The following is a 15,754-nucleotide window of genomic DNA, read 5'->3' as shown; positions in this document are numbered from 1 at the left end:
GTGGGATATTCATTTTTTCCCCCAGAACTCTGCGCCATTCCTGGTAACGGAGGAACAGCTACCAGAGAAATATGCGTTGGGTTGTGTTTTAGGGTCCCTCTGGGGTTTTGGGTTTTTTTCCCTGACTCCAGAATAAAATAGCTGCTTAGAGAGCCGGCATACGGGAGATGTTGGCCTAAATTGCTTTGGAGGAGTGAATGCCCGGAAACAAGGAACCCCCTGGGAACAGCGAGATGTGCAGGAGACGTGCTGAGGGAACCAGATGCGTCTGCAGAGCCGCAGAAAGCCCTGTGCCTGCACAAATGCAAACCGGGCGTACACAAAAGAGGAGATCCGAAATTCCCCCTGAGCTGCAGGGGAGGGGAGGGAAGAGCCAAAGAAGGAGAAAGAAGACAAACCAACATTTACTGAGGACAGATGCCAACTGGGGGCACTTTCACCTGCCTGACAAAAGAATAAACTGGGCTTTATTGTCCCCACTGTACAGACGAGGAAACTGAGGTTCGGAGTCCTCGGGAGCAGCTTTGCTCCCACATCCCCTAGCTAGGAAAGGGTGCAGTTGGATTCTAAACAGGCTTGTTGAACCCCATAGGGACAGAAGACTTGAGTTCCAATATGGGGTGGGGGCTAGAAATGGGACAAGACGGGAGGAAGGCATGTGTGAACAGCAAAACCACGGTCAGTACTACCGTGGGGACCTGGTCCATGATTGCCAAACCATCTCGAGTCATTTTATTCCAGTTACTTCCACGGTCTCGAGGTGACTAATTAGGTGGACATTTAGGAGAGGAGGTGGTGGAATGTAGTCATTATAAACATGTTTCAGGGTTCTGCCAAGACCCAGGAGCAAGTCCTGACTCTCCTTCCAACTGGCCATGTGATCTTGAGCTAGTCACTCCACCTCTCTGAGCCTCACGTTCTCATCTGTAATGCCAAATTCCCAGCCTTTTCACGGGGTCTCCAGGAGGCAGCGCCCTGCAAGAACCCTGGTAAATAACTGGTCACTAAACTGTCAAGGTTACCATTCATGATCTACCCCACACCTTTGAGAACACACAGACTCAGTTTCCTCCCCCCTCCCATGACTCATCCAGCCTCCACAGGGGCCCACCTGGACCCCAAAGCGGGGCCGGACACCTGTTTCATCTGATCCAATCAGCCTGGAAAGGGATGCAGAGACAGATGTCACTCTCAGCCGCCTTCGCGTCTGCCCCTGTGTATCTCTGGCCATTGTTCCACGGAGCTGTCAGATGAGCCAGGCCTCAGAGACAAGAGGAAGGATCCCCTTGGGAACAAAGGACTAGCCTATAAGTTATTCACCAGCCCATTGAACTTGCACAATGGACCCAGTGCTCCAGAAACGCCCCCTGCTCAAACAGCCCAAGGGTCACCCAGGAGAGGAACCAACAGGCCCAATACAAATAAAAGCAAATAACTAGGCGTCCACACAATCAGGGGCCACGTAAGTGAACCAGCCAGGACAGTGGGCAGACGAAGCAGCAACGTCTTTATTAAGCACCTGCAGGCTGCGGGCACGTTACACACACGGCTTCATGACAGTCTTTTAAGCCAGGAATTCTGATTCCCACTCTACAGAGGAGGGGACTGAGGCTCAGAGGAGGGAAATGCCTTCCTTACTAAAGTTGACCTAAAAACTAGGTGGGGAGAAGGATTCACACTGTGTAACTCAACCCCTTCTCTTTCCACCACGCCACACCGTCTGGATGAGAGATAAATTCAAAGAGCATAATCTTGTCCTGGGCGGAAGCACAGATCAAATCCAGAGAAGGGGTCTTAAAAAATGAAGTTGTAAGAAAAAGAAAAAAGGGAAGAAAAGGAGGGAGGGAGGGAGAGAGAGGAAGGAAGGAAGGGAAAGAAAAGAAATGGAAACAACTAGCAGGTCCAAGAATAGGGAATGAGTAAACCACGTTTCTCTTTTCTACAATCATCACTCATTTTATTAAATGTATCAATTCCTTTTAAAAAATCACCAAAAAATTATAAAATTCTCATTTTTAATGCAAGCACAGAGGGTGGTTCTTCTAAAGCTCTTGGAAGGAGCTAGGGTCCATTTTGAAGGCTCTGAAGACCCGTGCTCTCATTCGTGAAAGAGTGGAGAGACAGACCCCAAAACGCAGCAAGAAGGATGCAGGGCAGATTTCAGAACCTTTCTTGATGGCAAGGATGATGAAATAACAAAACGCAGGTGAGGAGGGGCAGAGAGGATGTTACCCATAGAAGTCTTTCAACGTGAAATTAAAGTTAGTGTGGATGAGTTCAATGCCACCCAAAGCTAGGCACTGGTAAGGTGTCCTCCAGGAAACCATTTTGCCAAAGCTGCGACAGGGTTCTGCGCTGGGGGGAGGGGGGGAGGAAGGAGGGGGAGAGGTTGGGGTAGGGGGGTACTGTTCCCTGGACGGATGGCCTGGCCACCTGCTTGATGAGGGGGAGGAGGGGTCTGAGTAAACATCCAGATGCCCAGCCCCACCCCAGTCCTGCTGACTCATCCTCTGACCACGTGGCACGGACATCTGCATATTTGAAGCTACGCCCCGAAAGTCCGAGAACCACTGGCCTCAGGATTCCAGGTCCCTCAAGTGGAATTACTCATCCCCGCCTCCCCCGCTCCCTGCCCAACCCCCACCAAGCCCAGGCGATCGACAAGCTCCCAGGTGCTCCCGAAGAGGAAGGCGCTTTGGAAAGTAAAGCACGGTGCCCGGAACCGGCGTCCTGCTCCGGGTTGGCGCTCAGTCTGGGAGTGGCACCCAGAAAAACAAAGCCTCTCCCCGCACGCTTTCTCGCCTTTCTTTCCCCACCCCTCCCCGCCCTACTGCCTCGCTCCCCTGCCCCCTTCCCCGAGCAGCAGGTGGGGGCGTCTTCCCCGCGGCGGCACTGCAGTGGGGTGCGCGCGCCAGGAATCTGCGCTCGGCAGCCGCTGGTCTGGGGCCTGGGAGGAGGGTAGGGAATCCAGCCCCCCGCCCTCAAGCCTGTCCCTGCAGGGTCTGAGAAGCAGTTTCTCCAGCCCAAGACCCTCCGCTGGGGGACAGGAGGTCTGGCACGATTTCCAGCCTCTCTAGAGAGAGTACGGGGAGGAGAGGTGGAAAGGGAGCTGGTGAGGTCTGAGGGCTCCCCAGACCTGTTAGGGGAAATGACAGGGGCTTTGGACTCCTGCGTGCCTGGGTCGCAAAATCACTGGCTGTGTGACCTTGGACGTGTACCTAGCCCTCTCCGGATCTCAGTGCCTTCCTCTATAAAACGGGGAGCTCACCTCCTCGTGGGACTGTTGTGGCGATGCGGGCAAAGCATACGCAGGTTACTGGCACAGAGTAAGCTCTCTATAAACTGATGTGTTATTCTTATCATCATCGGTGCCGGTATTCTTCTCCAGGAAGGTGGGTTTCCGGTCTTCCCCAGCCCCCTGGACTCACCCAGCAAGCCCCACATCTGGAATCCGAGCCCCACCGATGGAGCATGGGCAGGCCCTGGGCGGTGGGCTCGGTATGTGGGAAGAGGGGCTCGAGCAGCCCACCCCCACCCCCAGTTCCGAGCCCCTACGGGCTCTGTCCGAGGCTTGGCCAGTTAGCTGTTAACCTGGTGGGCCAGGCAGGTCCAGGGGCCCCTCCTGTCTCGCTGGCAGTGGGGGTGGTGGTGCGGGGGGTCTTTGTTCGCCCTCGGATCGGGACTGCAAGACCCCCACCCGCGCTAGACTCCCGGCGCACCCTCCCGTCGGTTCCCCAAGCCCCACCCAGGACAAGCGCGGGTGGCAGAAGCTCTCCGTCCAGCAAATGAGGGGCGCTCCGGGCAGCCTTTGCCACCCCCTGGACACTGCCCGGGACCCTGGGCCCCGCCCTCGACCCCGGCCTCGGGGACGTAGGCTGCTGCCGGCGCGGGCCCCGGGCGCCTGGCGCCGAGGCCGGAAGGGCTGCGAGCACCGGGCGGCGGCTTACCTCGGGTCCGCGGTCCTGCGGCGCGAGTGCAGAGGGCTCTTTGTGCCCGGGCTCACCGCGCAGAACTGGGGGAGCCCCGCAAGCGCCTCCCCTCGCAAACTCCTCCCCGCACTCGTCCGCAGCCTCCCTCCCTCTGGTCCCCCGAGCGCAGCCGGCGTCGCCTTTGTAGCTGCTGCAGCGCCCATGAAATTTTAATGCGGGAGCGGCTGGCGGGCGGAGGCGCCCCACCCCGGCCCCCACTCGCGCCTCCCCCCGTCCTGCAACCCCGCAGTCTTCCCCCGCCCCCATCCTGGGGGTCCGAGCCCGCGGGTGGGGGGAGCGCGCCACCGCCCCCGCCGCACAAAGGGGTGAACCCGGCCTCCCGCATCCCGGCCCGCGGCGCTGCCATGGCAACGCTTGCCCGGGCCGCGGAGCGCGCGGACCGAGAGGTGCTCGCGGCCGCAGGCCTGGGCTGCCAGCCCGGAGCCCGGCGTCGTCAGAGGGGCCAGGACCCTGGTCCTGGAGCCCCAGGCGCTTACCCGGCGTGGCCTCTGAGCGTGCTTCTCAAGTAGCCCTGCTTAGATGGGCACGCGTTCATGGTGGGGTCAAGATTCGAACCCACGTCTGCGGCTTTCTGCCCTAGTGCCTGCCGCTGCACCACTTGGCCTAACCACTTTTACAGGCTTGGTCTTTTATTTTTTGAATGGCCTCCTGCTTAGTACCTACTCTTTTGTAGAGCAGTGACGCTAGAAAGTGGTCCTAGACCGGCAGCATCATCACTTGGGAACTTACTATAAATTCAAAATCTCAGGCCTCACCCCAGCTCTCCTGGGTGGAAAACTGTGGGGTGAGGCCCAGAGATAGGTATTTCAACCAGCCCTCCCGGGGATTCTGATGCACATTCAGGCTTGGGAACCCCTGTGCTAGACCATTCCACTGGCTTCCGTAACCAGCCTGTCCTGGGTGTCGATTTCAGCTTTGTCCTAGTCCCTTAGAGATGACCTTGGACACACCATTCCTGAGACCCGGTTTCCTAGTCCGTAAAGAAGACATAATAATGGAGCCCACCTCGGGAGGCTGTAGGGGTTACATGTGGAAATGCACAGGAAGAAAAGGGATGTTTAGCCCAGTGCCTGGCACTTAACAAAGGCTCAAAACATAGTTTTTACTGTGATAGTGCTCTGACTTCTGTTTAATTCTTTCATTTCTGTGTATATCGCTTATCATCTTCATTGCTCAGATAAGGGCATTAAGACCCCAAGAAGCTAGAAGAGCTGCCCACAGCCACAGTAAAGGACGAAGGTGGGATTTGAACGTACTGCTTTAGGTTCTAGGTTTACTGGCTATCTTCCACATTGCGTATCTCCTTCCGGGAACCCCTCGTTCGTTGGTCTTCAGGAAATCTAAATCCCATTCAACCAGCCTATAGCACTTGTCCACTGGCCCTAGCCCAAAGACATTGCAAGAACCCTAAAGACCCTAGGAGAGGTCCCAGCTCCCCCCCACCCCGTCCCCCACCAGAGCTAGCAGTCCTGCCGGAGAAGTGAGACTCATGTGAGACATCTAGAGCAAAGGCAAGATGGGGTGTGGTCACCGCGTTGCCCAGAGGACAGAGCCAAAGTATTGTCATTACCAGGTCTAGGACTACCCCCCAACCAGACCAGAAACAAAAGGAAGACATTTTTTTTAAGTATTCCCAAGCCACCTGTCTTGTAAGCTGCTGTCAAATTCTCCCGAGTATCAGCCTATCATTTCCAATATCCATTTGGATAAAAAATCAAGGCATTTGCCTGCTCCTAGATTTTCAACACTTCTCCTTTTCCCTGGGACTTCTTAAAGACGAGCAACAATGAGCCCATGATCCTATTTCCAAGTTATCTTTCATTGTAGGGATATCCTTTCAAGGAGAACATTGTGAGGAAAGGGTGGGGGGAGGGGAATGGGCAAAAGAAGTAATCCTGAGAAGCTAGCTACTGGGGGTTCCCTGTGAGGAGACCACGTCGAACTCGGGCGGACTCGGGGGCGAGCCATAAACTGGGGAACACAAGGAGGGGCCGGACCACCCTGTCCAGAGTCACCAGCACCACCCTGAACCTGCCTGGCGGTCCTCTGCCTCGGTTCTCTAACGCGACACCGTTCGTCATCGTGGGGAGCCCAAATGAGCTCTCCTGGGGGTTCAGTTGGTCCTTTGCCCTCTTTTTGTCCATCTCATGAGTGCCTTTGTGGTGACAAAAACCTTCCATGTCCCCAGGGAGAGTGGGAAACCCACGCTGGCCTTCTTCATCCTCCAAGCTCGGGTCACTATTAACCCCCTCCTATGGGATGCACTACCCATAGGAGAGCTAGACCTGGCATCCTTCCTGTCTCCCCGTTGATGTAACCCGATGTTATCCTGTGGGGAGACCCGCCCACTGCAGACCACGCTCCAGGATATGATAAATGTCATCCTCACCCTGTCTTGCCAGGAACTCCAGTCTTCCAGGTGACATTTACAAAGCTAACTTGGGCCCCAAGAGCCCACAAGCAGATAAGCACATTGAGAACACTGCGAAGTGTCAGGGTTGTCTCTCCTGCCTCTCTTGAAAATGGCCTGAGCCTCTTTGGATGGAGTGGTGGTTGCCTTGGCAACGGGGAAAGGTGACAGCATACGTCTCAGGAGATCCGCTTGAGAAGAAACTTTACTCCTTGAATCTGGACCAGGGAGCCCGCCTGTTCCCACGAGGATGTGCAAGCAATATAGTCTTTGGCTCAGGACACTGCCACTCAGCCCAAGAATCTCCAGGGAGTTCTGACGTTGGGGACTCAAGTTTCTCTTTGTCCCTGAAGCAGCCCCTGGAGAAACGAGAGTGGCCTCAGAGCGCTCATGTACCCTACCCTGCCTCTTTTTGTTTTTCAGATGAACTTCACATAATATAGAACTATCTACTTTATTTTTGTCTTGTAAGCATTTTTTCCAGTTTAATTTTTTTCATATGATAAGGGTATGCTTTAATCCCCATCCCCTATTTCCTCCATCCCCCCCAACCCACCTTCTGGTAACCATCAGTTTGTCCCCTATAGTTAAGAGTCTGTTTCTTTTTTTATTTCTTTTTTGTTTATTTTATTTTTGAGAGAGAGAGAGAGTGCATGAGGGTGGGGGAGGGGCAGAGAGCAAGGGGAGGATCCAGAGCAGGCTCTGTGCTGACAGCAGAGAGCCGGACATGGGGCTCAGCCCCACGAACTGAGAGAGTGTGACCTGAGCTGAAGCCAGATGCTTAACCGAATGAGCCCTTCAGGCAGCCCAAGAGTCTGTTTCTTGGTTTGTCTCTCTCTCTCTTCCTTTATTTTTTTTTATTTGCTTGTTTTATTTTCTTAAATTCCACATGAATGAGATCATATGGTATTTGTCTTTCTCTGACAGACTTCTTTCCCTTAGCATTATACTCTCTAGCTCCATCTGTGTTGTTGCAAATGGCAAGATTTCATCCTTTTACGGCTGAGTAATATTCCATTATCTATACCACTTCTTTATCTGTTCATCATTTGGCTATTGTAGACGCTGCTGCAATAAACACGGGGGTACAAGCATCCCTTTGAATTAAAGCTTTTGTGTTTTGGGGGGTAAATACCCCCAGTTCTTTTTAGAGGAGCCTCTCTGTACTGTTCTCCACAGCGGCTGCCCCCGTTTGCATTCCCACCAACAGTGCAAGACTATTCCTTTTTCTCTACAATTTCACCAACACCTGCTGTTTTTTACATTTCTGCTTCTGGCCATTCTGACAGGTGTGAGGTGGTATCTCATCGTGGTTTGGATTTGTATTTTGCTGACGAGTGATGTTGAGCACCATTTCACGTGTCTGTCGGCCATCTGCATGTCTTCTGTAAAGAGTTGTCTGTTCATGCCTTCTGCTCATGGCTAACCAGATTATTTGAGTTTGGGGTTTTGAGTTGTATCAGTTATTTATTTTTCTAATTTTTTTTAATGTTTATTAGTTTTTGAGAGAGAGTCGGACAGAGAGCGAGCAGGGGAGGGGCAGGGAGAGAGAGAGAGAGAGGGAAACACAGAATCTAAATCAGGCTCCAGGCTCTGAGCTGTCAGCACAGCTCGAACATGGGGCTTGAACCCACAAGCAGTGAAATCATGACCTGAGCCGAAGTCGACTCTTAACCGACTGAGCCACCCAGGAGCCCTATATCAGTTCTTTATATACTTTGGATACTAACCCTTTATCAAATATATCATTTGCAAATATCCTCTCCCATTCAGTAAGTTGCCTTTTAGTTTTGCTTTTGTTTCCTTTGCCGTGCAGAAGCCTAAAACATTCACAGTGTGCAACCACCACCTCGATCCACTTCCAAAGCATATTCATCACCCTAAAATACCACTAGGCAGTTTACCGCCATCCTCCCTTTGGCCCAGCCGCTTGAAACCACTAATCTGCTTTCTGTCTCTGTGGATTTACCTATTCTGGTTATTGTTTTAAGTGTGTGTATGTATGTATGTAAGTATGTGTGTATGCATGTATGTATATATTTTTGAGAGAGAGAGAGAGAATATGAGCAGGGAAGGGGCAAAGAGAAAGGGAGAAAATCCCAAGCAGGCTCCCCACTGTCATCACAGAGCCCGACACCAGGCTCCATCTCACCAACCATGAGATCATGACCTGAGACAAAACCAAGAGTCAGATGCTCAACCAATTAGACACCCAGGTGTCCCATATTCTGGTTAGTTTATATAAATGGGATCCTACAATATGTGCTCTTGGAGTTCCGGCCTCTTCCACTGACCATAACGCTTTTGGGGTTTATCCGTGTTGTAGTACGTGCCGGTGCCTCATCCCTTTTCACGGCTGAATACTGTTCTGTCACCTGACCATAGCACAATTTGCTGACCCAGCCGTCCGGGTTTGCATGACTTCATCTTTTAGCGATTGTGGATAGTGCCGTTGTGAACAGCAGGTGCAGGGATCTGTTGGAGTCTCTTCCCGGTTTTGGGGGGAATACACCTCTCTGTACCTCATTCCTTTTTACACTGCCCCAGTGCATGTAGTTGGGGGGCAGGGGGTCTGGAGTTGGTGACGAGGTGGGCTTCTTTACCTTGTAGCCTACACCAGTCACACAAGCCCTCCTCCACCACCAGCCCCAGCGCCACCTCCCTCACCTGCGGTGCCTCCTGAGGGAGGGCTTTGGGGAAAGATTTAGTCTGCCCTTGGGGCGCCTGGGTGGCTCAGTTGGTTAAGCATCCGACTTCACCTCAGGTCATGATCTTGGGCTCCATGAGTTTGAGCCCCACATCGGTCTCTGTGCTGACAGCTCAGAGCCTGGAGCCTGCATCAGATTCTGTGTCTCCCTCTCTCTCTGTCCCTCCCTGCCCGTGCTCTGTCTTTGTCTCTTAAAAATAAGTAAACATTTAAAAAAGTTAAAAAAAAATTTAGTCTGACCTCGAACCATGTTATTAAGCAAGACTGTGTGCATCCACCATGGCATCAGGGGGTCCCTCTCTGATGGCCGCTCCCTGAGCAAGCAGTGCCCTGTCCCATCCAGGTAGAAAATTCCATTTTGATTCATCAAGGCAGCCATCCTCCCCCGGGGTGAGGTGGGGCTCCGTGAACTCAGGGGGAGGCCTTTTATAGCAGAGGAGAACTGCTGTGTTTGGTTATGTCCCAGAAAGAACGTGCCTTTCAAAAAGTCCCCTGCCCCCTTTCAAAAACATTCTCCTGCCCCCGCCCCCACTGCCTTGGAATCACCTTCAGATGCAATGAACTTGACCCTTTGCCCACTTTCTTGACACTGTTCCAGGTGCTTTATCGGCCTGGCCCCCAAGACCCTCTGAGGGAGTGTGGCTATCCGATAGGGAAGGGGAGGCTCAGAGCAGGAAAGGGACTTACCCAAGGTCAGCCAGCTAGAAAGGGGTGACGCCGACATTCAAGCCCACCGCTGTTGGCCTCCAAACACGGCACTCGGAACCTCTAAAAACCCGTGTGCCCTCACACTCATCCCATCCCTCCCCACAGCCAGCTGACCAGTGACCCTGTCACCTTGCTAGGGGCACTCTGGAGTCCATTCACGGGCCTGGCACTCACGGCAGCAGTTAATCTCTGCCTCAGTCCCAGAGGGACATCGCTGGCTCAGGATCATTACCATAGAAGACAGGGTTCAGGGCTCTTCAGGCGCTTACCTCTGTCCTGCACCTGGAGGCTACCTCAATGTGTCCCCACTGGATGAGGTGTGGATGGGTGTATCAGCCTGGACTGTCCCAGACCCTGACACAGGGATTCAAGTGCGAGTGGTTGGTTTGGGAGATGACCGAAAGAAGCATCAGTTAGTGACAGCGAAGAGAAGAAAGTCAGGTGCAGCAATGAGCGTCCAGGTCTGCTGTGGCTGTGACCAAGTACGAGATCAGGTAGTTTACAGGCCAGGTTTCCCCTTCTCACTGTTCTGCAGGCGCACATCCAAGATCAAGGTGCAGTCGGGACTACTTTCTCCTGAGGCCTCTTTCGGGGGCTGTCTTCCCACTGCGTCCTCACGTGGGCTTTTCTCCATGCATATGAACCCTGTCTCTTCTTCTGGGTTTTTTTTTTTTACACATATTCATTTTTGCGAGAGACAGAGAGACAAAGAGACAGAGAGCGAGCAGGGGAGGGGCAGAGAGAGAAGGAGACACAGAATCTGAAGCAGGCTCCAGGCTCTGAGCTGTCAGCATAAAGCCCGATGCGGGGCTCGAACCCACAAACCGTGAGATCATGACCTGAGCTGAAGTCGGACGCTTAAACCGACTGAGCCACCCAGGTGCACCCCCCATCTCTTCCTCTTTTTATAAGGACCTCAGTCCTCTTGGATTACGGCCTCACTCTTCTGCCCACATTTAATCTTAACAACCTCCATAAGGGCTTCATCTCTGAGTACAGTCACGTCGAAGATTAGGGCTTCAACATACGAATTTAGGAGGGAACAAAATTCAGCCCATAACAATGAGCTTGCTGTTATGGGCAACCGGGACTCCATCCTGCTGAGGTCCCAGGGAGCCTGAGCAGCACACACCCGAAGCATCTGCTTGAGGTCATGGACACCTGGGTAGCTAACCACCAACTCTTTCCTGTCTTGGTTGAAGGACGCTCCTGGCACATGAGTGCTTCACCCCCTCCAGGCATCTGTCTCCCCAGCTGTCCGCAGAGGCAGGGAGGAGGCCCACCGAGGACTTCCAGACCCTCTGCTTCCTTTCTCCGCCTTCCCCACAGCCAAGATGTGGACGTTCAGGTAAACCTGAGTCCAAATTTCATCTCCACTCTTACTTGACACGTGGCTTTGGGCAAGAAACTTCACCCCTCTGGGCCTCAGTTTCCTCTTCAGTAAAATGGGGATAAAATCTCCTCTTTCATGGGGCTTTTGTGACCTGAGCATGGAAAACACATGGCCTAGTGATGGGCTCAGTGAATTCTGGCTCTCTCTGTCTCTCTCTGTTGGAAGGGCCATTAGAGACTCTCCAAGACCTGGAGTTTCTTATTCCTGAAAAATCATTAGAAGGGGGTCTCAGGAACTCAACATCAACACTGTCTGCAGAGCGTGTAAATAACAAGTCCAGTTGACAGATGCTCTCGGTCTTTTTCATGTGAGCAAACATGCCCTTGAACTGACGAAACGCAGGCCAGTATCAAGCCCACGCCACATTCCAACGAGATAGGGCACGTTCAGAGTGCTACGCCCGGGGACTCCCCCACACCACATTCAGAGTCGCTTTCTTTCTCATCCTTGGGACCTCAAAGTGTGCCCTTGACTTGTGCAGTTCACACTCTATTTTCCTTTAAGCAAAAGTCCGATGGGACAAAGTCCGGGGCCCACCGCCATCCCCCAACCGCCTCCTACACGGTGCCCAGCGCAAGGCTTGGAATCAAGGAGGCTTTGCCCCAGGTCAAGGGAGACTCCCCGCTTCTGCACCCCAGCCAGCAGGTGCCTGCCTCTGCCTCTGCCCCAGGGGCCTCTCCTTTGTCCCCAGCCCGTGTGTGTGCCCTGCGGGCATGCCTGTGCGGCCTCGGCCTGCCTCCCCCATGCCTCTTTGTCTTGGCCTTTGTGTCCAGACAACAGAGAAGGGGGGAGAGGCTGTGCTGCTGTCATCCATCCCTTCTCCTCGTTATCCATCTGCAAACAGACCCCCTCCAGACGCCCCGCACCTGCTCCCCAGCCCTCCCAGCAGGTGTTGCGGCCAGCCAGCCGCTCTCGCTCCCGCTGCCAGAGAAAGGCGCAGACCTCAGCCAGCCTCCTCCCCGCCCTCCTCTCCCCAGCTTCCCTCCCACTTCATTCCTTTCCCTTTACAGGCAGATGCTGGCAGCGAGAGACAAGCCCGGTGCAAGACTTTACAAGGACCCCCATACGCCTAAGATCCAGTGCGCCTCCAGCCCCACCCGTCTCTCCTCTCCAACATTCCACCAAGTCATGCTCGCGCCACCCAGTGCCATGGCGATCCCGGCTGGGACCTCCAGCTCCCACAGCGGCCTCCTCCAGTCTGTTCCTCTCCCCCCAACCAGAGACTCATGACATGCAAAGCTGCCCCCATCACTCCGCTGCCCACAGCCAGTGACAGCCCACCGGTCTCAGGGTGTAAAGCAAGATCTCTGTGTTTACCAGCAAGGGCCTGCCTGGGCGGAGCCCAGCTGGCTCTCCGCATTCGCCCCTCCCCAAGCCGCACACCTCCCAGATCGGCCCTGCCCAGCCTCATTGTTCTCTCTGGGAAACCTTCTCTGACCACCGGGTGAAAGTCAAGTCCTTTAGCTGCACACACCCTCTGACTGACCCACGCCCCTCTCCTTCAGGGCTGAGTTCTGTTTGGGATTATATATGTTCATTTGCTTGTCTGTTGTACACACCCGCGCATGCACACACACGCACACACACTCCCCAACCAGCCTGTGAGGTTCCTCATGGGAGAAACCCAGCTTGCTCTCATCAGCAGGGCTTGGCTAGGCTCTGACGCACAGGCTGCTCTCCATGTGTGTCTGTACAAAGAGTAACTAAGCCTTAAAGCTCAAAACACTCTAGTTCTGGCTACCCATTTCATAGATGGACTAACAGAGACCCAGGCAAAGAAAATGACTTGCCCAGGGGTTTTATTCCGGTGTGGCTGAACTGATGGTGTGACCATGGTGTCCCTGCAGCCCCCAGTTCCTTCTACCTTCCAAAGGTCACCTGCTTGTTCATAAGCCAATCAAACATTTCAAGGGCCTACCCTGAAATGCCCTTTGGGGTCTCGTCTACCTCTGTGAGCGGCGGCAGTGGTGTCTTCACCTCTCACACCTGTCACCTTGAGCATCTCTACCTGTCCCCTCTCCTTTCCTGCAGCCCGTGGCTCTCGCCCCAGACACAGAGGCCATGCTCACCCCACTCTGCTTGCTTCCCGTAGCGGAAGCCACACATGGGTCTTGGGGACGACACTAAGGAAGCTTGGAGCAAATAACACGGACTGAGCATTCGCAGTGTTCCAAGTTCTGGCCCGATGCTATCAAAGCCATTCTTTTAACAGCCCAATTGTCAATACCATGGCCATTTTACAGACCAGGAAACTGAAGCTAAAGGAACACAGCTAGAGGACCTCTGAACCAAGACACTGTCCTGACAGTCCACACCCAGATCCCAGGTGCATAAAGCCCCTCCCCACCCTGGCCCCATTTACACCTTCCCAGGCTCTCGTCACCCCCCTCCTGACCAGCAGCCCCTGTCCGATCCTCCCTGCCTCCTGCAGCTCCTGTCTATTCCAGACTTTCCCACCCCCGCGTGGCCATCCGCAGCCAGTCTGCAGAACAGGACATTCTTTATTTATGAGATGCATCTTGGCTCTCTGCAAATCAGCTGGGAATGCCTCGGGCGCCTGCAGACAGGAGGTGGGGGGTTCTGGAGGCCAGAAGTCCTCCAGGAAACAGGCAGGGACTGGACCCCAGGCACCAGGCTCTAGCAGACCCATCTGGTCGGCCTGCAGAGCACAGAGTGGGACTGGGGACAAAGTGGCCTGTACTTTGGATCCCTGATGCATCCTGGCCTGTTATAGGCAAGCAACAAAGAGTCCTGGGAGGTGGGGTGAGAAATAGGGTAGGCACATGTATTCACTGAGTGAGCATCTCCTCAAACCCACCCCAAACCCTGCAAGGCAGAAATTCTTGTGTTCCCTTTACAGGAGAGGAAGTAGAAGCTTGCAGAAGGTGAGCAAGCTCTTTCTGAATGTACAACTTTGCTTTATCCCCCCCTCTCCCCAAAAGAGGGAGCTAAGGTGGTTTCTAAAACTCAGCATAGCCAGAAACGAAATGTAAAATAAGATCCAAAAATGGAGTCCCAGAGAAAGGAATATAGAATCGGGGATTAAGTTCCCCTTCGAAATGCCCATCACACAATTCTATCCAGTTGCTAATAATCCAGGGGACTCTACATTGGTTCTGAGCACCCTGGCTGCCTATGCAAAAAGAGAGTGCAATTCGTTTTGTGAGTGTCCAATGTCTACAGACCTGGGCGAACCTGATACTGAAAACAGAACCTTGTCAGGACCCCTAATCTAATATCAGATCCTTAATTTCCCGTTAGCTGTCCCCTGCGCCCCTGTCTCTCTACTCCCCTGCTCCAGGGCAGAAAGCCGCCGTGTTTGGACAGCGACTAGGAGCGTGTGTTTCTCACATGCTGCCACCAGGTGGCAGTGCGGCGCAGACTTTGGCAGGAAGGTTCTCGGAATGGGAGAACCGTTCACTCTGAGCAGCCTGGGGGGCGGGAGGGGCCCGAGGACGCAGCAGGTTGGGGCCGAGTCTTTGGGTTAAATCTCCACGAAGAAATCAGTGTCATGTTGGGCAGAACCAGGCTGCACTGCTTCTCCACTCGGGGGACAGAAGGAAAAGTGAGGTGTCCTGGGCTGGAATCCCAGCTCTGTTCAAACCTGAGTACTGCACCTCTCTCCTCCTCGGTCTTCTCATCTGAGCAAGGGGGTGAATAATGTCTGCTTCGGGAAGGGAAGAGTGAAGCCCGAAACAGGGATCAAGAAAGATGGGTGTCACCAAAGCCTAGACTAGCCGGAGGGATCAAGAAAGACGGGTGTCACCAAAGCCTAGACTAGCCGGAGGGTGCGGGACCAATGGCTTCTGAGCGACAGGGGGTGAGGAAAAGGACTCAGCTTCACAGAAAGCCCACCAAGGCCCCCAGCCGGGGCGAGCGGGAGATGTGGGGACATCCTTTGTTTCCTCAGGAGGGTTCGGAGACATAAAAGGGTTCAGGATTTTTTTCCAAGTGTGGATGACAGGTACCCATTCTAGAATGTCTTAAACCAAAAAAAGGAAAAGAGAAAGCAGAGGCAGGGAGAGTGCTTTCAATCCGTGTGACAGAAGGCCCATGGGCCGCCTGCGTGATAGGCCGCTGAGGCGCATGCTCTCCATTTCTGACCCCTGCTGCCCCCGCGTTGGCTTTGATTTCAGTCTGGCTTTACGGCAAGTCCCAGGTCTACCTCCCACTTACCACGCCCAGCCTAACGGGGGCTTCTCCTTCCAGATGCTTCCAACCGAAGTTCCAGAGCGGGCTCTTATTGGCTCCAACTGGCTCAGGGCCCATCCCTAGCCCAGTCCTGGTGACCATGACAGGCCAGACCTGGGTCATGGTCTGGCCCCTGAGATCGGAGTGGCCCAAGCCCACTGAGTGCATAAAGGAGAAACAGCAATTCCCTAAACTAAACCCAAGGCTCCTCCCAGAAGCTTCTGAAGGCCCCGAGGGGTGAAAAAGCTGACTGTCGTTGGAGGAAGCCGGCTTGGCTTCCGGGCCCGCCTACCCCACCTTGTTGTCCGGGATCCGCAGCAACAGGAGAGGAAGGACCTCCCTACCTCCTGATATGT

The sequence above is a fragment of the Suricata suricatta genome, chromosome 14, assembly GCF_006229205.1.
Source record: "Suricata suricatta isolate VVHF042 chromosome 14, meerkat_22Aug2017_6uvM2_HiC, whole genome shotgun sequence".
Lineage (NCBI taxonomy): Eukaryota > Metazoa > Chordata > Mammalia > Carnivora > Herpestidae > Suricata > Suricata suricatta.
This window is presented reverse-complemented; position numbering follows the sequence as displayed.